At 39.5% G+C, this 21,040-nt stretch overlaps 1 long non-coding RNA gene across 1 annotated transcript; it reads right to left on the reverse strand.

Moving 5' to 3' along the window:
- Positions 1-2,665: 2,665 nt before the first annotated feature.
- Positions 2,666-16,173, reverse strand: LOC126069311 (uncharacterized). Its single transcript, XR_007515909.1, has 3 exons — positions 16,141-16,173; positions 3,011-3,137; positions 2,666-2,867 (listed from the first exon to the last, which is right to left on the reverse strand). It is a non-coding gene; the product is annotated as an uncharacterized LOC126069311 (long non-coding RNA).
- Between the last annotated feature and the right edge of the window lie 4,867 nt (positions 16,174-21,040).

Genomic DNA, 21,040 nt, shown 5'->3' on the forward strand with positions numbered 1-21,040 from the left:
ATGGGAAAAAAAGGTTGCAGTCTGTTTCCATAAAAGATTTACAGCCTTGGAAACCCTATGGGGCAGTTCTACTCTGCCCTATAGGGTTGCTATGAGTCGAAATCCACTCGATGGCAGTGGGTCTGTTTTTTTGGTTCATGCCCCAATTATTTGGAATTAGTGAAATTTTTGTGTATTGGCTCGACCGCATAGAAACCACAAGTAATTAGCAAGTACCAAAGCCAGACGATACTGTATTGGCTTATAAGGATAATTGCAAGTTCACTGATAAAAATCAATTTTTATTGGCTCACTTACACTCCATAATAAGGCCACTGTGGCACTTCCTCCTCAAGGCACATAAGTGAGAGTTAGTGCGCATTTGATTTTAATAAATACTGTCTGTGGGAAGCCCGGACAGGAATGAGCAGATGTTGGAACCATATGATAATAGTGTGGCAGGGTAAAAAAACCTGGGCATTTATATGGCACACCTGGTGTTTATGATACTTTTGCAACTTTTATAACTACAGCATCTGGCCCTTTGCTGCTGTTCTTTAATTTTCAAATACCCAGGATCTTATGTCTCTTGCAGTGTAGACATGTCCATCAGAAAAAAAAAAAGCAATAAACATGTCATGAATCTTGCAGAGAGCAACTGCTGCCTCCCCACAAGGAACTTGTATTAAATCTGTTAGTAAAATTTTTAAATATGAGAAAACATTTAAGTCAGCCTTTTCCAGCTCTTCTTAAGAGGCAAGAAGGATTCACTCAAGGATTAGTAGATCAGCCACCCACACCATATATTTTCCAAATTAAAAAAAAAATTTTAGATAAAAATAATTTATGTAAAATAACTAAAATGCATCTAGACTCTGTGTTGTGCTGCTTATATTATAACTCATCCAAGTGATGTAGGTTGAGGTGGATACAGGGAATATAATTTGCTGTAACTCAAATTTGATTGAACTTTAATTTTCTCTGAGCTTTGGGGTGTGTTCATGTGTTAAAAGATACCAAATCCAAAATGTTGTTGTTAGGTGCCGTTGAGTCAGTTCTGACTGATAGTGACCCCATGAACAATAGAACCAAATGCTGCCTGGTCTTGCACCATTCTCACAATCATTGCTGTGTTTGAGCCCATTGTTGCAACCACTGTGTCAATCCATCTTGTTGAGTGTCTTCAAATAAAAAATAGTTCACCTAAATGTTTAGTTGTTCTACTGAGTAAATCAGATTAATAGCACAACTCATCCAAAAGTTGATAAAAATCATTTCACATACTCTGGGTTTTTCTGAACTAACTTTCAGAAGGAAGAGTAGTGAATAAGACCTGACTCCTACAGCAAGTCATGCTCCTTGAAGATAACCGCAGTTCTGGCCAGACATTTTTTCAGAAAACATATTCAACTCGAATTTTTGTGACGATGAATCTACCAGGCTTTATAAGATATCAAACTTACATTAAAATGCTCATGTATTGGGTAGATTTCAGTAAGGAAGCAATCCCTCAGATGACAATCTGAAACCCCTAAATCAGGTATGGAAAACACTCGTTGAACTAATGGATCATTGACTCTCACTGAGCACCAGAAACCAACGCAGGGCTCCGGAGGTCATTACCAAACATTTAGAGTTGGTTTATGAGGTAAATGTATTTGTCATCAATGTCCTTAGACCTCATAAATATAATCTAACTCGTGTCTGTGTTTGAAATGCAATTATTATTACAGTTAAATACAGTTTAGTTTCTTGTTCCAGAGCCAAATGGGCCTCAGAAGAAAAGATAAAGGTGATCTGGGTGATTAAAAGCTTTTCCAGACACTTTCCCCACCAAACATGTTTTTGCCTGCCCTCACTTGGAGCTGCACCTTTCCTAAACAGTGATTGTCATGTAACTTTCTTCCGCCTCTGCTTTGTATCAAAGTTACCCAGACTCACTGGAAGGAAAGTAACTCAAGAATCACAGCCATTATCACAGGGGGTCAAAATGCCACCAAATCTTGGCCATTAGCCCATGTATGTTAGCACCAATGGTTAGAAGACTAGACTAGTCAGGCACTTGGTTCAGTTATTTCTGATTCAGGTGATATACCATAGTGACTATGCAAGATAAACAAGGGCACTGATTTTAGAAAGTCGAGCTGTTTTAGGGTGTCAGTGCCCTGCACTCAATCTCTACCTTATTTTGTATTCTTGCCTACATAAATCAAATTTCAAATATTAGGAACAGATAAAACTTGAATAATAGAAATATTGCCTTATTTTTGAGTAATGTAAAAAATCGAGACAAATATGCATTGTATTTTAACCTTACCTTCACTGATATTGAGTTACCTTTGTGTTCTGAAAGATGTCTACTATGCCTTATACCTTAGTCTGGGTTTCCTCAAAAGCAGAATCTAAAACAAAAGCTTATATGTGAGTAGTTCATTTGCAAGCATGATATCAGGGAGCAAAAATGTGGGACGGGGGCATGAAACCGAGAAGGAGAAAAACAATACAAGAATGCATTATCAGCCGGGCCACCACTATGGGTGTTCAGTCATGGATAGATGATAGATATATAGATAGATGATTGACAGCTAGATAGATAGATGATAGGTAGAGAGGTAGATAGATAGTTTGGCGTCAAGCCAGCTCTGACTCATGGCATCCTACGTATAATAGAACAAAACATCACCCAGTCCTGGGTCATCCTCATGATCACCAGCATGTTCAAGTCCATTGTTGCAGCTATTATGCCAGTCCATCTCGCCAAGTGTTTCCCTCACCCTCACTTTACCAAACGCGATGTCTTCCTCCAGGGATTGATCCCTCCTGATGATGTGTTCAGTCACATAGGACCATCGAATTTGTCTCATGAGATGCAACTCAAGACTGCCCACCTAGAAGAAAGGGGATAGCATTTAACCATCAGCTCTGTTCCCCATTGGCTGCGGGCTATTAACTTACCCCACCCTATTTGTAGGTCGCTTCTACTTGTTTTTTTTTTTTCTACTTGAGTGTCAAATGCCTTCTTAGAACATACCTTGCCAAGCAATCAGAGAAGCTCCAATGCCAGAAGCGAGAGGCACTTGTGCCTGGGCAAAGACGAGGAGCTGTCAGGTGGCTCCTGCAGAAAGCTGGTCAAAGCCTTCTTGGTCGCCCAGGTGTGACTGAGTGGAAGATGAAGCCAGAGGCTTAGAAATGGTACATAAGAAATGTCCAATATACCTTATAATGGCCCCGCCATGAAAAAGCTAAGGGCCCTGGTGGTGCAGTGGTTAAGAGCTCTGCTGCTAACCCAGAGGTCAGGAATTGGAGTCCACCAGCTGCTCCACAGGAGAAAAATGTAGCAGTCTGCTTCCGTAAAGATTTACAAGCCTTGAAAACCCTACGGAGCAGTTCCACTCTGTCCTATAGGATCGCCATGAGTCAGAATCAATTTGACTGCAATGGGTTTGGTTTTTTGGTTTTGTGAAAAACTATTAGACCGCATTATTTCATGCAGTAGTGACAAACAGAAGAGCAGTTTGTTTTTTACAGCTGCTATTTCAAAGCTCCCCCACATAATTTAAGCCTGATCTGTAAAAGTTTGTTCCCCTTTCAATTAGTATTAGTGAAATAATGCCACTGAGATTGGTTACTGTGATAAGCACCACAGAACTGATGAAAAATGGGTTTTTTATTAGTATTTTATCCTTATTAGCAAGAAAATTCTGCAACCACACCATTACATGTAATTTTGAATAAGCAGCTTCTCATAATTATGAAATATAGAGTTATGGAGGCTAATTTAAATAATTGCATTTATTCTCTGAGGTTTTTAGTCAATCTGTGATTTTGTTCAAGACCAAAGACGACAGGTTTACCTTTCCAAAAAGAAGACAACTTACTTATCCACAAAATCTTATTGTATTTTAATTACTAACATGTCTATTTCCCATTCCAGCACTGATTTAAAATATTTTGAAAAAATGAAATTGCTATAACTTAACTTTGTAAATATGCTTCACAATACTCCTACTTAGTCCATTTGATAAAACTTTACAAGTGTGTATCCATGTGTATTGAGAACAGGGTAGAAGAACGAGAGGGCGAGTGAAAAGAAAGTTCATTTGTGAAGGTAGTATTATTAGTGTCTGCCATTTATTGAACTCTAGAAATGTGCTATTCACTGTGCAGATGTTCACTTTAAGAGTTCTCAGTGAAGTTTTTAAATTTTATGATCTTGATTTTACTGAGAATTTAAAAGCCATGACACTGTTTCGGCTTCTTTCACAGGAATAGTCCACATGGCCTCCCTATTCACTTTAAGGCCACATCACACCAACGCATATTCTAAAATACTGAATTGAGCAATATTCACTAAATGCATTAAACCCACCCATTTTTGTTGTAACAAATCCAGTAAATACATAGGCATTTAGAAAAAATAACATTCTCTATTTCTCATCCAGCAGAAGTGGCCTAGCCTAGGCAGAGTGGGCTAGAGGCCATATTCTCGGTTCTTTATTTCGAGAACATGTGTGGCTCAACTTGGATGCAATCACACTATTTCTGCCCCAGTCGCAGCAAACGTTTCTCTATAATTGATAATGCTTGACCAGATTAGCCTGTATGTCATGAACCAAGACTACTGAAAAACCATGGGCTTAATTAATGGACAGGTAGAATATCTTTCTACATCCTAGTTCCTGTTGGAGTAGTGTCTGTTCAAATGGGTCATCACACCAAGACTGAGGTCAAATCTTTCATCTCATTTTGGTTCAAGTTTCCAATTGACATATTATTACTATTTAGTGGTTATAAGGAAGATTAAAGTGCCGTAATGAGTGTCTACAGCAATAATTAGTTAATTATCCATCAGAAGGACAAAAGACACTTAAGAGGTTTGCTTAGCTAACCAGTAAGCTTTGTTCTGGGACAGGTCAGCGTTCTTTGGCTTTGGTATGTTGTTAATGTCACTTCCTTGATAGAGCAATGGACATGTGAAGGGAAGATCTGAATTACCTACAGAGTAATTCCTGAATTGTGGGAACAAGATTCTTTGTGACAGCTTCCAAGTGGGAATAATGCTTTTCTGAGATAGCAAAATCACTTTCTTGGATCTTATGTTGACACTGGCCCATGGGAAGCTATGATCACTGCATAAGTACAACTATTTCAACAAAGAACTCTGATATCTCAATGATATCAGAATAAAGGTTCATTGCTCATTCACCATATAATCCAATTGGGTAAGCCTTCTACAAAGCCATTCAGAAACCCAGACTTCTCCTATGATTTGGCTCTGCCTAGTGCTGCAGTCTTCAATTTGATCTTCTGCTTCTGGCTGGGTGACAAGAGAGAAAGTATGGGAAAGGTTCAACTGTTCTTAACCCCCTTAGCCAAGCCATGACACACGGCACTTCCACTCACATTCCATTGGCAGGAATTTGTCACATGGCCCCACATAGATGCAAAGGGAATAGATTTCAGTCTAATAATATGCCAAAGAAAGGAAAGGAGATGGGTGTGTTGAGTGCATGACTTGTGCTTGACGCAACCACAATTCAAAACACATCCCAACACATTTTCAATAGATTCCTCATTCTTGAAAGTTCTTTTCATTTATACCATCCCCACACATCATACTGGCTTGCCTGGCTCCATCTCATCTTTCAAGTTTCGGCTTAAATGTCTCCTTTTCAGAGTGATATCCCTAGCCCACCCTAAGTAAAGAAGGGCCTCACCAACACCCATTATCTCGGCACCTTGTTTATTTACTTTATAACACTTATCATAAAATGCCATTACCTGTTGGTTGACTTGAGTTTTTTTGTTCTTGTTTGTTTTCTAATATTTCTCTAACAAGAATGTACTGAGGACAATGACCATATCTGTTATTTTCACTATTGCATTCCCAGCACCTGGTATAGTGTCCGGTACTTCATAGGGACTTAATAAAGAGTTATTAAATCAACAAATGACAGTGCTATGGTAACAACAATGTGGGAACAAGTCTAATACTTCCGTGGTTCTAAGATGTACTATCTATTGAATAACAGATTTTCAGTGAGGTGGGGGATCACCACTATAATAAATGTATATATTGATGATATGATACATCCAGATTTCAGAAATATTAATCAGAAAAATGTACAAAAATCAGTGGTAACTCTGCCTGATAGGCTCTGAAAGGTTTCACCGAGGACATGTCATTTGAGCTAATGGAAAGATGGCATTGTAAGGTTAAAAAAAAAAAAAAAGGTTGGGAAAAGACATTTTGGACTTGGAGAATGGCATGCACAAAGACAGCACACCTTCCTCCCTTTGGGAACAGTGAGTAATTTGGGAGAGTTAAAGTGAAGAGTGCTTGAGGTGGAGCAACAAGAGATGAGTCTGGAAAGGCAGGCTCCAGCAATGAGGTGTCATTGACAAGTTCCAAGCAAATAACTGACACTGTCAGATTTGTGTTTTACAAAGTTCATTCTGGCAGCAATATGATGGGTGGGACTAAGGAGGTCTGGACTGGAGTTTTGAGGCTATTGGAAATGTGGGAGTTGAATGGAAGAGTTTTTATTATATATGTCAACTCAACAAAATACGCTAAAGCTCTCTCCCCACTCTCCCAGGACACAATACGAAAAACATACAATCCCTTGTTTACAAAGGATACAAAAAAACCCAGTGCCATCATAGCTAACACAAATTTAAAGAGTAGAAAAAAAATTTTGACCTACGGAATTATTTTTTTGTAGACAATTTGTTATAATCATATCAAATTAGCTCGAACCATCATACGAAAAATAGAAACCACTTTCTTATACAGAACTCTTTTTTATGATATCCTTGTAATGCCCTGTATTGAAACCCAATTTTACCTTCTCTCTAAATTAGCAACTAAGAGCACTCCTTGTCTCTAAATTAGCAATTGAGAGCATTCCATCTCCATCATTTATTAAACTGTTTTGTGTTGGGGGGGGAGGAGATATTTTTCCCATTTTATGCCATCCTCAGATCTATCCTTTCTTATATGTAAATAAGAATTTATTAATTGCTTTAGAAAAAATTTTTTACAGACTTGAAAGACTCCTAGCCCTCCTCTTGTTCTTAATATCATTGTCTCAGTTCGCTAATGCTGTTCTAACAGAAATAACACAAGTGTGTGACTTTAATGGAGAGAATTTTTTCTCACAGTTTAAGAGGCTAGAAGTCCAAATTCAGGGCATTAGCTCTAAGGGAAGGCTCTCTGTCAGCACTGGGGGAAAATCCTTGTCTCAGCTTCTTTGGTGATCTCCGTGTTCCATGGAGATCTCCACGTGGCATCTGCCTTTCCCCCATTTGTGCCTGCTTCTCTCTGTGTCTAACCTGCTCTTTTCACATCTCAAAAGTTATGAGGTTGAAGACACAGCCTACACTGCTATGGTCTCATTAACATAACAAAGAAAACCCTCTTCCCAAATAGGGTTACAATCATAGGTACAGGGGTTAGGACTCCAACACATATTTTGAGGGGGGACACGATTCAATCCATAACAATCATTGTGATTATGGAGTCAAGAAATGAAAACATTGTTCTGATGACTTCACTGTGCTGAGTATATTGAAATGGTTATCATGTGCTTGCTAGATATACATCAGTTTAATGAAAAGAACACAGGCATTATAGTCAGAGAGACTTGGGCGGAGTTCCAGCTCTGCCACTTACTAGCTGTGTGAACTTGGGCGGGTCATTTCACCCCACCTTATTAGGTGGTTATACAGAGTTGTTGCTGTTGTCGTTGTAAGCTGTTGTAGAGTCTGCCTCAAGCTCGTGGTGAGCCCATGCACAACAAAGGCCCTGCCTAGTCCTGTGCCACTGACTGGGGATCAGACAAGGTTTCCAGCATGGGAGGAGAGAATTCTACCACCAAAACTGCAGTGCCCTCTACAAAAGTAAGATGAACTTAGTGTAGTTATAGGGCCTACAACAGTGGCCCAGGTGTCAACTAAAGTGAATTGCATTCCACCCTCCAGAGCCCTAGCCAGCCATAGTACCCTCCCATCTCCCTTCTTACAGTCCTTTTTCTTTTCATATCAGGACTATGTTTTTGGCTTGTATTCCAACAGTGGTCCAATGATTGTTTTTTCCCCTTTTTGTAGTATTTATTTATAGAAAAACACTTTTGCACAGCATTCCTGGTCTCCCATCTTGCAGTTGCAAAGTTTGCTTTCTGCATAAGTGACATGGCAGACAATTCTGCCCATCTCCCTCATTCAGCTTTTACAGCACTTTCTCCCATAAGATTTTGTTTAAAGTTTGTTTCTCATTAGCGACAGGATTGGTTATACAAATTAAAACAGCAGCAATCATTTTTCAGTCGTACTCCTTAACATATATTTTGCTTTGTATGCTTCTCACAATTAAGTAGTACCATAATTGTGGGTCCATACTATCCCCCTTTTTTCTTTTTTACTTTTTTTCTTTGTTGTCTAAAAGTTGGCAGTATCACTTCTCTCCCATTCAGGAGATAGTTTCAGTGAAATCTCAATTTTCTGTTTCCAGTTTAATGCACAAGACTTTATTAGCTCTTTTAGTGGGTGTTAATACTTTGGATTCAATCTTCTTGCCTGAACTTTTACTGGGGTTTCAGCATTTTAAAGCCTTTCTTCCACTCCCACACATCTAGCTGTTCTTGCTTCATAATCATTTCGTCTGGGGTCTGGCTTTGTTACTTTTTAGTTAACCTCTGAGTATCACTACAAACATCCTTGCTTATTCCTCCTACTCGACTATTTTGGCTATACACACTTGGTTATATTAAAAATAGTGACTTCTTGCCCTCCAACTTTTTTCTTTTCCTTTTTTTCATAGCGGTGTTGGTGGTAGGGATCCTTTAAAAACTTCTTATTTACTTTAAGAGAATTTTGTTTTGTTTCTTATTTTACGAGGTGATCAGGGACCACATTTTCTGTGCAGTTGCTATCCTGTAAATTAAAAGCAACTTGAAACATCAGCGTTGAAATCATTTGGAAAGTGGAGATTGTCTCAGTATCTCCACCTGAGATATGGAGCATCCACTCCCTCTGCTGATAAGGTTGATAAAGATACTACAAATTGTACCCCCTCCTTCCAACCTGGAGTCCCTGAGTGGTGCAAATGGTTAATGAACCCAGCCGTTAACTGAAGGGTTGGAGGTTCAAGTCCACCCAGAGGCACCATGGAAGAAAGGCCTGGTGATCTACTTCTGAAAATATCAGCCACTGAAAACCCTATTGAGCATAGTTCTACTAAGGCACACATGAGGTTGGCATGAGTTGGAACTGACTCAATGGCATTTTTTTAACTGGTGATCCTTCCATCCTTCAGCAAAGAACCACTGAATTATGCATAGAGAATGCAATACAGTCTTCTATACTCTGACATCATTTCTGTGATATTGATTTGGACAAGTCTATGGTTTTAACATTTTCAATTGTTAAACAAATGGGATAAACACATCCATGGTATTTATACACTGAGCTTATGAATTGCTTTGATTCACATCCAGGAGCAAAAGTAACACAGAGATGAAATGCCAGTCCCCCATTCAACTGGACCCAACAGACATTCGTTCAGTACCTACTGTGTGCCTCTAGTCTGTACATGGACTCCATCTGATTCCTAGGATATTTTAATACTGATGAAGAAGATAGGAAAAAGTTTGGGCCTCACTTTTCTCATCTAGAAAAACTAGAAGCTGTTGGAAGTTTCCAAATATTTAAAAACCTCAGAAAAGTCAAATGTGGATGGTATTAGTGTCTATATCTTTCAATTAAACAAAGAAAATGTCCAACATTTGAAGAGGGGGCCAAGAGAGCCACAGAAGACCTATGAACTTTAGACAACAAACCAAAAAGAAGTGAAAGTGCTGGTGTTTCTATGGAGCCACTGGTTACTGGCTCCATGGTTAACCTGTGTCACCCAGCTATGTACAAATATGGAGGAGCTGTTCGCCTCACAGCAAGAGGACCCAGGAATTATCCATCATAGTCATTTGGTCATTTGAAATAAGTCAGCCGATTGAAGAAATGAGTAGTCCTATTCACTGGCATTTTCCTCTCATACCCCATCACAACTTCACCCATACTCACCCCTCCATACACACACACACACACACACACACACACACTCACTCTTTGCCAAACTACAGGGAATGTTTTCCAGTCATATGCATGGGAGCTTTTGTTTTGCAACTGGGTAGGGAAAGAAATGTCTTGGTTGGGAGAAGAGGGCTGACTGAGGGGAACTAAAGTGAAGGCCCAAGGGGATGGAATGAGCTCCATCTACACTGGGTCCTTTGGACTGGCTTTAACACTTCCATAGAGAAAGTGGGTTAGAGGCAAAAACTGAGGGACACAACATAGTCCTGGTACCCAGAGGCAACATCCTTGACATAGACAAAGGGCTTATCATTATGGTGTACAACAGCAGTGAAGTTCCTCCAGGATACTTATAAGGGCAGTGGATACAGACAAATGGGCGATAGAAAGAATACAGCAGATCCCACTAACAGGAGTAAATGACAGGCTGATTTGCAGATACATGTAAAGTACCCCTCTGGGGATTCTCAGAAATAACTGGGGAACATTTACAGATTGTAAGGCTGAGATGCTACTTCTACACAGTTGGAAGTTAGCAAGTCAATAGACATCTGAGTTACAATTTGGTAACATTTCCCCCATACTAACATACAAAGTATAAGGTGTAGAAAGCTACAGCTCCATTGTGATGCCCTGGCCTCAAAAAGAATTTAGGCTACTAACCAACCAGTCTCTCCTTATAGAACCCAGGCCCACATCCACCTTGACGCCGTCACATATATATGCATCTCACTGGTTTTACCTTGTTCTAAAAGCAGCTCCCCAAAATTGCATTGTCAGCCTACACCCCATCTCCACTCCCACCCCCAGCACAAAGTGCTCTTACTATTTTGAAACCTTTGGTTTCTGCTACAAAGGTAGACCATTGGTTCATGGTCTCCTGTTGCCTGCAGGGAGAACAATCTTTCACCATTCCGTTTCTCAGTTTGTTTTCCACACCCTCCAAAGAACCTTTTTCATTCCTTACAATTACAACCCCCCTTTCCCTTTTGGTGCCCTTTAATCTTCTTTCTATACCCATCTCCCTGCTGGCAAGTGCCTAGTAACCCAATCCCTTTAAAAACAAAAGCCTGCTTTGGGTTTAATCCCCTAGGGGATTCTACATTTGAATAAGGGACCATGCCCCAAACCAAAGGAATTAATTATCCCTGATAGAATTTGAGACATCAGCAAAAAATCTGGAAAAGTTTCTATAGAAGGTGTGGACTTACTGTAAATCCTGTCACTTAACAGTTGCATATTTGAGGATTGGAGAAGGCCACTTCATTTTGGTAAAGCCTTTGGACTTTAAGTCCATACACCCTGCTCTTCTCCGGCATATTTTCTGGTGGTTCAGTGGTGGAATTCTTTCCGTACATGTGGGAGACCCTGTTTTGATTCCTGGCCAATGCACAGCCACCACCATCTGTCAGTGGTGGATTTCATGTTGTTGTGTATCTACTTGTGAAAATCAGACAAAGAAAACCCTATGGATCACAACCGTCCAGTCCCCACCCCATCGTGGGAATGGCACAGGATGGGGCAGCGTTTTGTTCCATTGTGCATGGGCTCCCCATGAGTCGGCTCCTAATAACATATCTCTCCAAGTTTTTTAGGAAGAGAAGAAGCACCTTCCAATGACTGGACTAAAGTCTGGATTCTGCTGATCCTGGTTGTTTTCTAGGCAAAGGGAGTAAAAATATACCTCATGCAAGATGCTGGAGCCAACTGATGTTCTTCTTGCCGCTTTCACATAGCTATATATGCTAGGATTCCTTTCTTCTGAAGAATTTGATATGCTGTTACGTTGTTCAACAATTTGATGTAAAAAATAATCTTTTGGTAATTAATGAAAAACTGTCTTAACACAGTCTTAAAACAATACCAAAATGGCCAGGAAAAGGCCATCATCAGGAAACAGATTGTTCTTGGTCTAGTTTGTAGTAATGAGGACAGGACCTTAGTGGGTGAGCCTAAATTATGCTGTTTTGCTATTCAGAAGCAGTGGGGTTGAGAGTAATCCACAGGAATTGTGCGTTTGTAAACAGAAGTAGGTTAAAGTAATTAATCCTATGTCTCGCAGCTCCGACGTTTTCTCCCTTAAGAGAAATTACCCAGAGTCCAAGGTGGCTAACAGCAAGGTGCAGTGATAAAGTAGTTGAGTTCTCTCTGATTCGAGACCTGTTATTTGTTTCAATATTATTAGTCTGTTGTGTGCAGTGCATGCATTTTAAGCCAAAGAGCAAGTGTAAATTTGATGTAACCTCATATCCTTCTCTGTCACAGATATGGAAAATGCTTTTAGAAACATAAAGTCACATTTTTAAATGCAATTCACTGGAACTATTCAAGAAGCATTTAGATGCCATGGGAGGGGGAAGCTTCAATAAAATGAGTGGGTGATTTCTCTTACCATTTCTTATATTTCTAGTTTCAAGTTTAATGAAACAGAAGCATGAGAAAGAAGCTCTGAAGCTCTGCCTGTTACTGCTTTTTTTTCCCCCTGGGGTAAATTTGAAGTTTTTTTTGAAAATTGCAATGTTATTAGGCTCCTGGAAAAATAACTGCATTTAGGAGTCATATACTTACCATGTTAATCCTGGAACTAAGTGTTTCATCCATTCATACTAGAGAAAACACTAAATCAATCTTTAAAATTTCATTCACAGAGCAAAAAAAAAAAAAAGGATGGATCTGCAATCTAATGCCTTGCCTGCACAATAGTATGCATATTCCTTCATAGCAAAAAAAAAAAAATTGCCATTGAGTCAATTCTGACTCATAGTGACCCTATACAACAGAGTAGAACTTCACCATAGGGTTTCCAAAGAGTGCCTGGTGGATTCCAACTGCTGACCTTTTGGTTAGCAGCTGAGCTCTTAACCACTGTACCACCAGGGATATGCAATGCTTGTATGTGCCAGGCATGGTGCTAAGTGTCACAAAAAACCAAACCAAACCCAGTGCCGTCGAGTCGATTCCAACCCATAGCAACACTATACATATAAGTTAACTCATTTAGTACTTACAAAATGCTCAAACACAGGAACTAAGACATCCCCATTTAAAATTCGAGGCAACTAAGGCTCAAAGAGATTAAATGATTTTACCCAGTAAGCGATGAAGCTCCTACAAACATTGCCCCAAAGCCCACAGACTATAGAGTCCCATGTGTTCATCCATTCCCAGTCTACAGCTTGCCCTGTATACAGCACCCTTCTAAGGCACAAAAGTAAAGACATATGCCAGCCTGTGGGCATTAGCACTAAAACTCCTGGTCTGACACTGATTAGAAAAAGCCCCAGGCAGGTGTGGAATGGCAGAGCTGAAATATACAGTAACTGGAAAACACTGACAGATTCATTCACTGGCTCAGCAACAGATTGGAAACCCAGGGGCTGTTAGTTCTCCTCACAGGTTTGTTTGACCTTGATCTCTCTACTGAACCATGCTAGCCTCAGTTTACTCATCTGTGACTTAGAAATGAAGACATGGAATCCTTCGAAATAATCCCAGGTGACAGGAAGTTTCAAGAAACTACACTCTCTTCCTTGGTGTACAACAACACATGGTGCTGTAGAGAGTTAAGTACATGCTTAGCCAAAAGACCTATAAATGCTCTTCCCCTTTAGAAAAAAAAAATTTTTTAATCAAATTTTTCCTCTGCTATTAAATGTCACTTTGAAGGATATGACTAAATAGAGCATTGGAGAAATGGAAAGGTCTGTCATTTTCAGGGGTAAATTTTTTGAATTTTCTGTTTCCAAACTTAGTCAAAGTAATATAGTTTTAATAAATATGGAGCTAATAAAATAGTCTTATTTTGAGCTTATGAATTGTTAAGCCTATTTTTTGTAATGATTAATGATGAATCATTTTATAAAGCTTGGGTGATTCATCAACAGAGCAGCATGCCTTTAAAACAGGTATTCTGGGAATTTGCAAATTCTCTAATACAAAGTAGTTATTCTCTGTAATTTGGGAATTTCCAAGTCACATGCAAATAGGAATAGAAACAAGAAAAGTAGGAGGTGTCTACTCTTAGCTCCCCACATTACCTCCATCTTCATAGCATCTTAACAACGTCAGCTATGACAAACTATAAACTAGAAGTAGAGTCCAATTTCAAAAGAGGTCTGGAAACATTATCTAAAAAAGATTGTGTTGCTTTTATACCAGTATTTTTCTTTCAAGTTTTTGTCCCTGCTGTGTTATCTTAAAGGATTTAAAAAAGAGACAGAGAGAGTAGTAAAAATGTGTCTTCTCCAGGGCTCAGATGTTTTAAAAATGTAGACTGCTTCCCCAGAATTATTCCTTACAAAGGAAGGTATAAAATTTATTTTAGATAGAGGGTATAGGATGATGTAACAAAGATCAGGGGGGAAAATTAAAGAAGCTGATAAGTGCCTGCTGGATTCCACTCCCCTGAGCTCATAAAAATTATCATGTGATGGAAAGATAATGATCACGGCTGTACTTTTGTTTCATGATGTTTTCAGATTATCCTGAAAAAAGTCCTAATATAAATGACCAACAATAAAGAAATACTTAAATAACGATACATCTATATGATAGAATATACTGTAGCCATTATAATGAATGCTTTAGAGTAATATTTAACAACAGAGATAATGCTCATAATATAAATGAATAAAAATAGAAGAGTACAAAACTAAACTGAGAGTGTGAGCTCAGTTTAAGCGATATAAGAAGAAAAAAAGATAAACGTTAATGTTAACAGTATCTCTGGGTGGTGGTTTTTATTTTACTTTTTATAATATTTCTCAAATGTTCTAGGATGAAGATATATTTGTTTTGCTATTAGAAAAGAATAATAAACATTTTAAAAAGATAAATTAAAGGCTTGTGTTTCTTTTCAGTAGAATAGTGTATATAATGACTTATTTTAATCTTTTTAAAAAATGTTTATAGAGACAAAGCAAAAGTTACTTTGACATAAGGCCAAGAGTAACAGAATTTTCCATTTCATATTCTCTCTCTTTCTCTTGCTCTCTCTCTGTCAAGGTATATAACCATTATACTTGAGAATTCTATAGACCCAAGCGTGAGATATCCCATTTCACATCATGTTTAGCTTTCCCCTGTAAAGAGATTCACTATATTTAGTACTGTCAAATGATAATGTTTCTAAAACTATTTATTTGTTCATTCATTTACTTACTCAACATTCTCTTCTAGAGGAAATCAGGTTGTTACGGTTTGAATTGTGTCCACCAAAATGATATGTTTAAATCCTAAACCCTGTGCCTGTAAATATGACCCTGTTTGGAAACAGGATTTTTCTTTTGTTATGTTAATGAGGTTACATCAGAATAAGGTGAGTCCTAAACCGAATCCATTCTGAGTGGTGTCTTATAAAGGGGATTACACACACATACACAGGAGGATACGCCATGTGAAGACAGGGACAGATGAATCTATAAGCCCAGGAACACTGATTGCTGGCAACTACTAGAAGCTGAAACACACAAAGAAGGACAATTCCCCTACAACCCATGCCCTGAATTCAGACTTCTGGTCTCCAAAAATGGGAGACAATAAATTCCTGTTCTTTAAAGTCACCCACTTGGTGGTATTTTATTATGGCAGCCTTAGGAAACTAAGACATAGGCATAGTAATACCTCAGTGTGTGGCATAGTTTGGAGAAAGAAAAAAACTAAAGATGGAATACCAGTTAGGAAATTCTTACAGTACTCCAAGAAAGAGGCAAGGAAAGATGCAGGCCTACGTTAGGGTGGTTAACGTGGGAATGTGAATAAAGGAGCAGAGTCAAGATATATCCTGAGAGTATAAAGAACAGAACTGGATGATTCTTCATGTATACCGAAAACCAAACCCATTGCCAGAGAGTCAATTCTTACTCATAACGACCCTGTAGAACAGAGTAGAACTGTTCCATAAGGTTTCCAAAGAGCGGCTGGTGGATTCGAACTACTTACTGGCCTTTTGGTTAGCAGCCAAGCTCTTAACTACTGCACCACCAGGGCCCCCCTTCATGTATAGTTACACCTAATATGTACTAGATACTATGCTAGTGTAGTTTGTCCAAAAGTAAATAAAACACACCTTACCTTTTTTCCTCAAACCTCCAACACAACCTCTCTCCTTCCTTACTCTCCAGTGATGATCTTCTTATTTCTCTGAAAAACAGAAGCAATCAGAAGAGACTTTCTCACAACTCCAACTGCAAATCTGCTAACCCCCCTGCACCTTCTACCGTATATTCTTCTTTGTTCCTGTTAAAATGGGAGATGCATCCACTGCTTCACACATGCCCTGAATCACCTGTCACCTCCTTAAGGACATCACTATTACAATTGCCCCCCTCCTCTGCATCATCAACTTTTCTTCCTCTAATGGATCTTTCTAATCTGTGTACAAAAAAAAAAAAAAAACACTAAACACATTTCTTACAAACCAATTCCGACTTACAGCGACCCGATAGGACAGAGTAGAACTGCCCCATACGGTTCCCAAGGAGCAGCTGGTGGATTCGAACCACCAAACTTTTGGTTAGCACCGAGCTCTTAATCATTGCGCCACCAGGGCTCCAATCTGTATACTAGTATCCTATTGTACTCTCATCTTAAACAATCATTCCCTTGAGCTAAACTCTCTCCAGCTAACACCCCATTTCTCTGATAAAGTTAAAAAAAAAAAAAAGAATCATTGATAGGGTTATCTGTGCTGAGCAATCAGGTGTCCAGGTGGTCAATTAGGACAGCGAGACCAACTGAAAGTAACAATCAAGGCTTTACTCACTTATTGCAACAGGGCAATCAAGAGGCAAAAAGTGGTGTCAACTTCTCAGTGTTCCATTTTTCCCTACGAAAAGGCACCAGGTGAGGGTCAGGTGAGTCAGCACAGGTGGGAGAAATTGTCTCACTACAGAGGAGCCTTGAACAAAAGGTTCCTTACTTTTTATGGATACATGGGCCAGGAGGAGAGATAGGGAAAAGAACTAGAAGTGACTGAATCAAAGTAAAGTGCCTCTGCCAAGGCCCCCAATAAGGAGATCTCAGCAGAAGTGCTTGGGAAGTGCCTCAGGATAAGAAGGCCTCCAAATGGAGGTACCTGGGGCTAGGAATGCAGAGATCTGTATGATCATGGCTGCGGGGCGGGGTGCTGAGTCCTCGACTGTGACTCCTTCCAGAAAACTGCAATGCACTGGCTGTGCCACAAGTCTGGTGTGGAGAGGGCAGCTTCGCCTCACCAAGCCTGCAAGGCAAAGTCTTAGTAATTGCCTATGGTATGAAGGATCACACATATGATTTGGCCTGGAGTTGAGCTCCTCAATCTACACATGATGTCTGTACTTTCTGTCCTTTCATTCTCTCTAGAAACCAATCCAGTTAGGCTGTTTCTCCCTACAACTCTACCAGAACTTCTCTTGTAATTGTCACTACGCTATCAGGGTTCTCTCTACCTAGCCCTGCTCACTGCGCCGCTTGTATCAAACCAGTCCAGGAAGGTTGAGATCATCCACCCCTGATGCCAAAGGGCAGATAGTAAATCCCACTCCAGAGGCCAATTACATTTTGTGGAGGTCTTAGCTTCCCTTCTCTGGTCAGGTCAAACTCCAGCTGCTCCAAGCAGCCCCTCTCTCTCTCATCCCCTACCACCCAAGGCTAGATCAGAGCATACTGGCCCCTCCTCTGTTTCTTATGTCTGATAGTCCATTGAAACCACTCACGAACTTCAGGGAAAGGGCTATCTTTAATCTAGCAAGAAAAAGAATACAAACACACAGGGTGAGGTCTGGGATAGGCTCAGCACAAACCTTCCATGTCCCTAGGGGACACACTTACTCTCCCTAGAACAGGTGTTTGCTCTCTCTACTCCAAAAACTCTCTGAGTCTCCATCTTCCTAGGCCTTTATTGGCCTCATCACATGGCCATTATAGATTACTTCATGAGCCCTGAGGCTTAGGCAGCATCAAACCCCCACATGGTCCCTCTTGGTCTGGTCAGGCCTCAGTAACTGTCCTCAGGTGCGGTCCAGTTCCCAGGAATCAGGACCAAAAGTCAAATTGCTTACTGCAAGTGGGTTCCACACCTCACAATCACCAAAGACCTCCATATTTTAAGACCCAAAGTCAGGATCAGCTTCATAGGTGTGCAACCTCTGCAACTGCACAGGGCCCATGCTTAGCTTAATACTCTGCTATTGCCATCTTGAAGTTATTAATAACTTTTGAACAAGGGGCCCCAGGTTTTCATTTTGGACCCAGCAAATTATGTAGCTGGTCCTATCTAAAGGTCAATTTTAAGTTATCATTTTTCTAGACTTATCAACAGCATTTTACTCAATCAGTCATACACTTCTTGAAACTCTTTCTTCACATGTCTTCATGAACACCATGCTGTCTTCATTCTACTATCTCACTGCCTCTTCTCACCTGGTTTGCCCTCATCTTCTTGACCTTTAAATGAGTACTCCAGAGTACAGATCTCAGTGTTCCCCTCTATAGTCCTTCCTTGAGTGATTTCACTTAATGCCATGATGTTAAATGTTTGTTGTTGCTCTTAGGTGTTGTCAAGTCGATTCTGACTCATAGAGACCCTACGCACAACAGAACGAAACAATGCCCAGTTCTGCGCCATCCTTACAATCGTTGTTGTGCTTGAGCCCATTGTTGCAGCCACTGCGTCAATCCATCTCCTTGAGGGTCTTCCTCTTTTTCACTGACCCTTGACTTTACCAAGTATGATGTCCTTCTGCAGGGACTGATCCCTCCTGATAACGTGTCCAAAGTATGTGAGACAAAGCATCTAAATATTAATGCATCCCCACATGAATTTATAATTCCAGACTTTTCTCTGAACTATAACCTTCTATAGCCAATTGTTCAAAATATCTCTACATGGATGTTGAATATGTAGGGTGATTATACATCTCAGTTTGCCTGAGACAGTCCCAACTTCTGTCTATTGTTTATAAATAATGCTCTCTTTCACACTCATAAGTGTAATGCTTTTGAGACAGGATTAACTGTGCTGGAAGAACAAAAAAGCTGTTAAAAGATTACCATCTAGAAGTTGGGTAAACAAGAACCACACCCTGTCAACATAAAATAAGGTTAAAACAACCCCTGAATTACTACCTTTTTTTTTCTTAATGTTTTTCTAGTCCCTTCCCCCTTTACAGGTTCTGCATGAGCAGAAGAACAAAGTATGACCACTGTTTAACCTTCCTTAGCCCACAAAAGACAGCGATGTAAGTGCTGAAGATCAGTGCGTATACCTGCACTATATCCCATAATAAGTGATGCCAAGGGCTTCCGAGAGGACTCCACGTTGAATATCAGCAGATACTATCTTGGATTCCAGATGCCTGTGCAATCTAATCAGTATGCATTGCCATTCTGAGAAGTACCCACCCCTTGAAAGAAACTCACTAAATATTCATTACTCTATTGTCTCCACTGAACCCATATAAGCCCTAGCCTTGCTTCCATTTTTGAGTCAGTCTTTTGGAGAGGCATAAGCCCTTACTGACTCCTTTTACTTGTCACAAGTAAAATAAACCTGTTAGAGCTGAACCCAAAGTTGTCTCCTCTGTGTATTCTTACAAGAGAAAGACAAGGACCCATTGAGTCTGGAGGGCCTCTGTATCCTTGCCAGTAACAGTCTGGATAAGAAATTATATGGTCACCCTACTAGTTGTTGCTGTTGTTAGGTACCATCAAGTCATTGTTATGCTTGAGCCCATTGTTGCAGCCACTGTGTCAATCCATCTTTTCTATTAGTAGACATCTCAAATTGAACATGTCCAAGAGTGAACTCCTGGTACTCTACCTCAAGTCTATGCCTCTCAAAATTTTTTTCATCTCAGTAAATGGTGTCACCATTCACACAGTTTCTCAGGATCAGAGGTGAATTTATCATGAAACTAATAAAGGCTTCAGGGCTCCTTGCTTTCATGGAGCTTTCTAACGTCCTAGGAATGGGTCTTGGCAATGTATTGACAAAGTCTTTGGTATTATAAAATTTATTAAGATACAAATTTTTCTGATATTGGGAAAAAAATGAAAAGATGTTTAAGAACATTTCAATAAAGGAAGTGAAATTTAGAGACTTCTGATTTGGCTATATATGAAAGATATCGTTTTGTCATCTTTAAATTTATTTATTAAAGCACAGAGAGAATTCAAATAAAAAATCAATGAAATATGAAGCAAAAGTGATAAAGATGAGTGATTAAATCAATGGAAATTATTCTGACATTGAGAAGTCAGTTGGAACATTTTTTTTAGATATGCCAAAAGCAGTAATCCATTAAGAGGAAGAGATAAATTTTGAATAGAAGTAATGAATAGGCTCTTGGATTGTTTAAGAATCCAAATAGTGAAGAGAAGTGAATCATGTGAATACACTGGAAAAGGATTTAAATTTCCGGCTGAACTGACACAAAAATACTGACATTGATGACGAAAACAAAAAAGTCATAATAGACATTTTTTAAAGAGATGGAGAAACAAATCACCAACTTCATATGGAAGGGAAAGAAGCCCCGGATAAGGAAAGCATTACCGAAAAAGAAGAAGAAAGTGGGAGGCCTCACTCTACCTGATTTTAGAACATATTATACAGCCACAGTAGTCAAAACAGCCTGGTACTGGTACAACAACAGGCACATAGACCAATGGAACAGAATTGAGGACCCAGATATAAATCCATCCACATATGAGCAGCTGATATTTGACAAAGGACCAGTGTCAGCTGATTGGGGAAAAGATAGTCTTTTTAACAAATGGTGCTGGCATAACTGGATATCCATTTGCAAAAAAATGAAACAGGACCCATACCTCACGCCGTGCACAAAAACTAATTCCACGTGGATCAAAGACCTAAACATAAAGACTAAAACAATAAAGATCATGGAAGAAAAAATAGGGACAATGTTAGGAGCCCTAATACAAGGCATAAACAGAATACAAAACATTACCAAAAATGATGAAGAGAAACCAG

This window comes from Elephas maximus, chromosome X, assembly GCF_024166365.1.
Source record: "Elephas maximus indicus isolate mEleMax1 chromosome X, mEleMax1 primary haplotype, whole genome shotgun sequence".
Lineage (NCBI taxonomy): Eukaryota > Metazoa > Chordata > Mammalia > Proboscidea > Elephantidae > Elephas > Elephas maximus.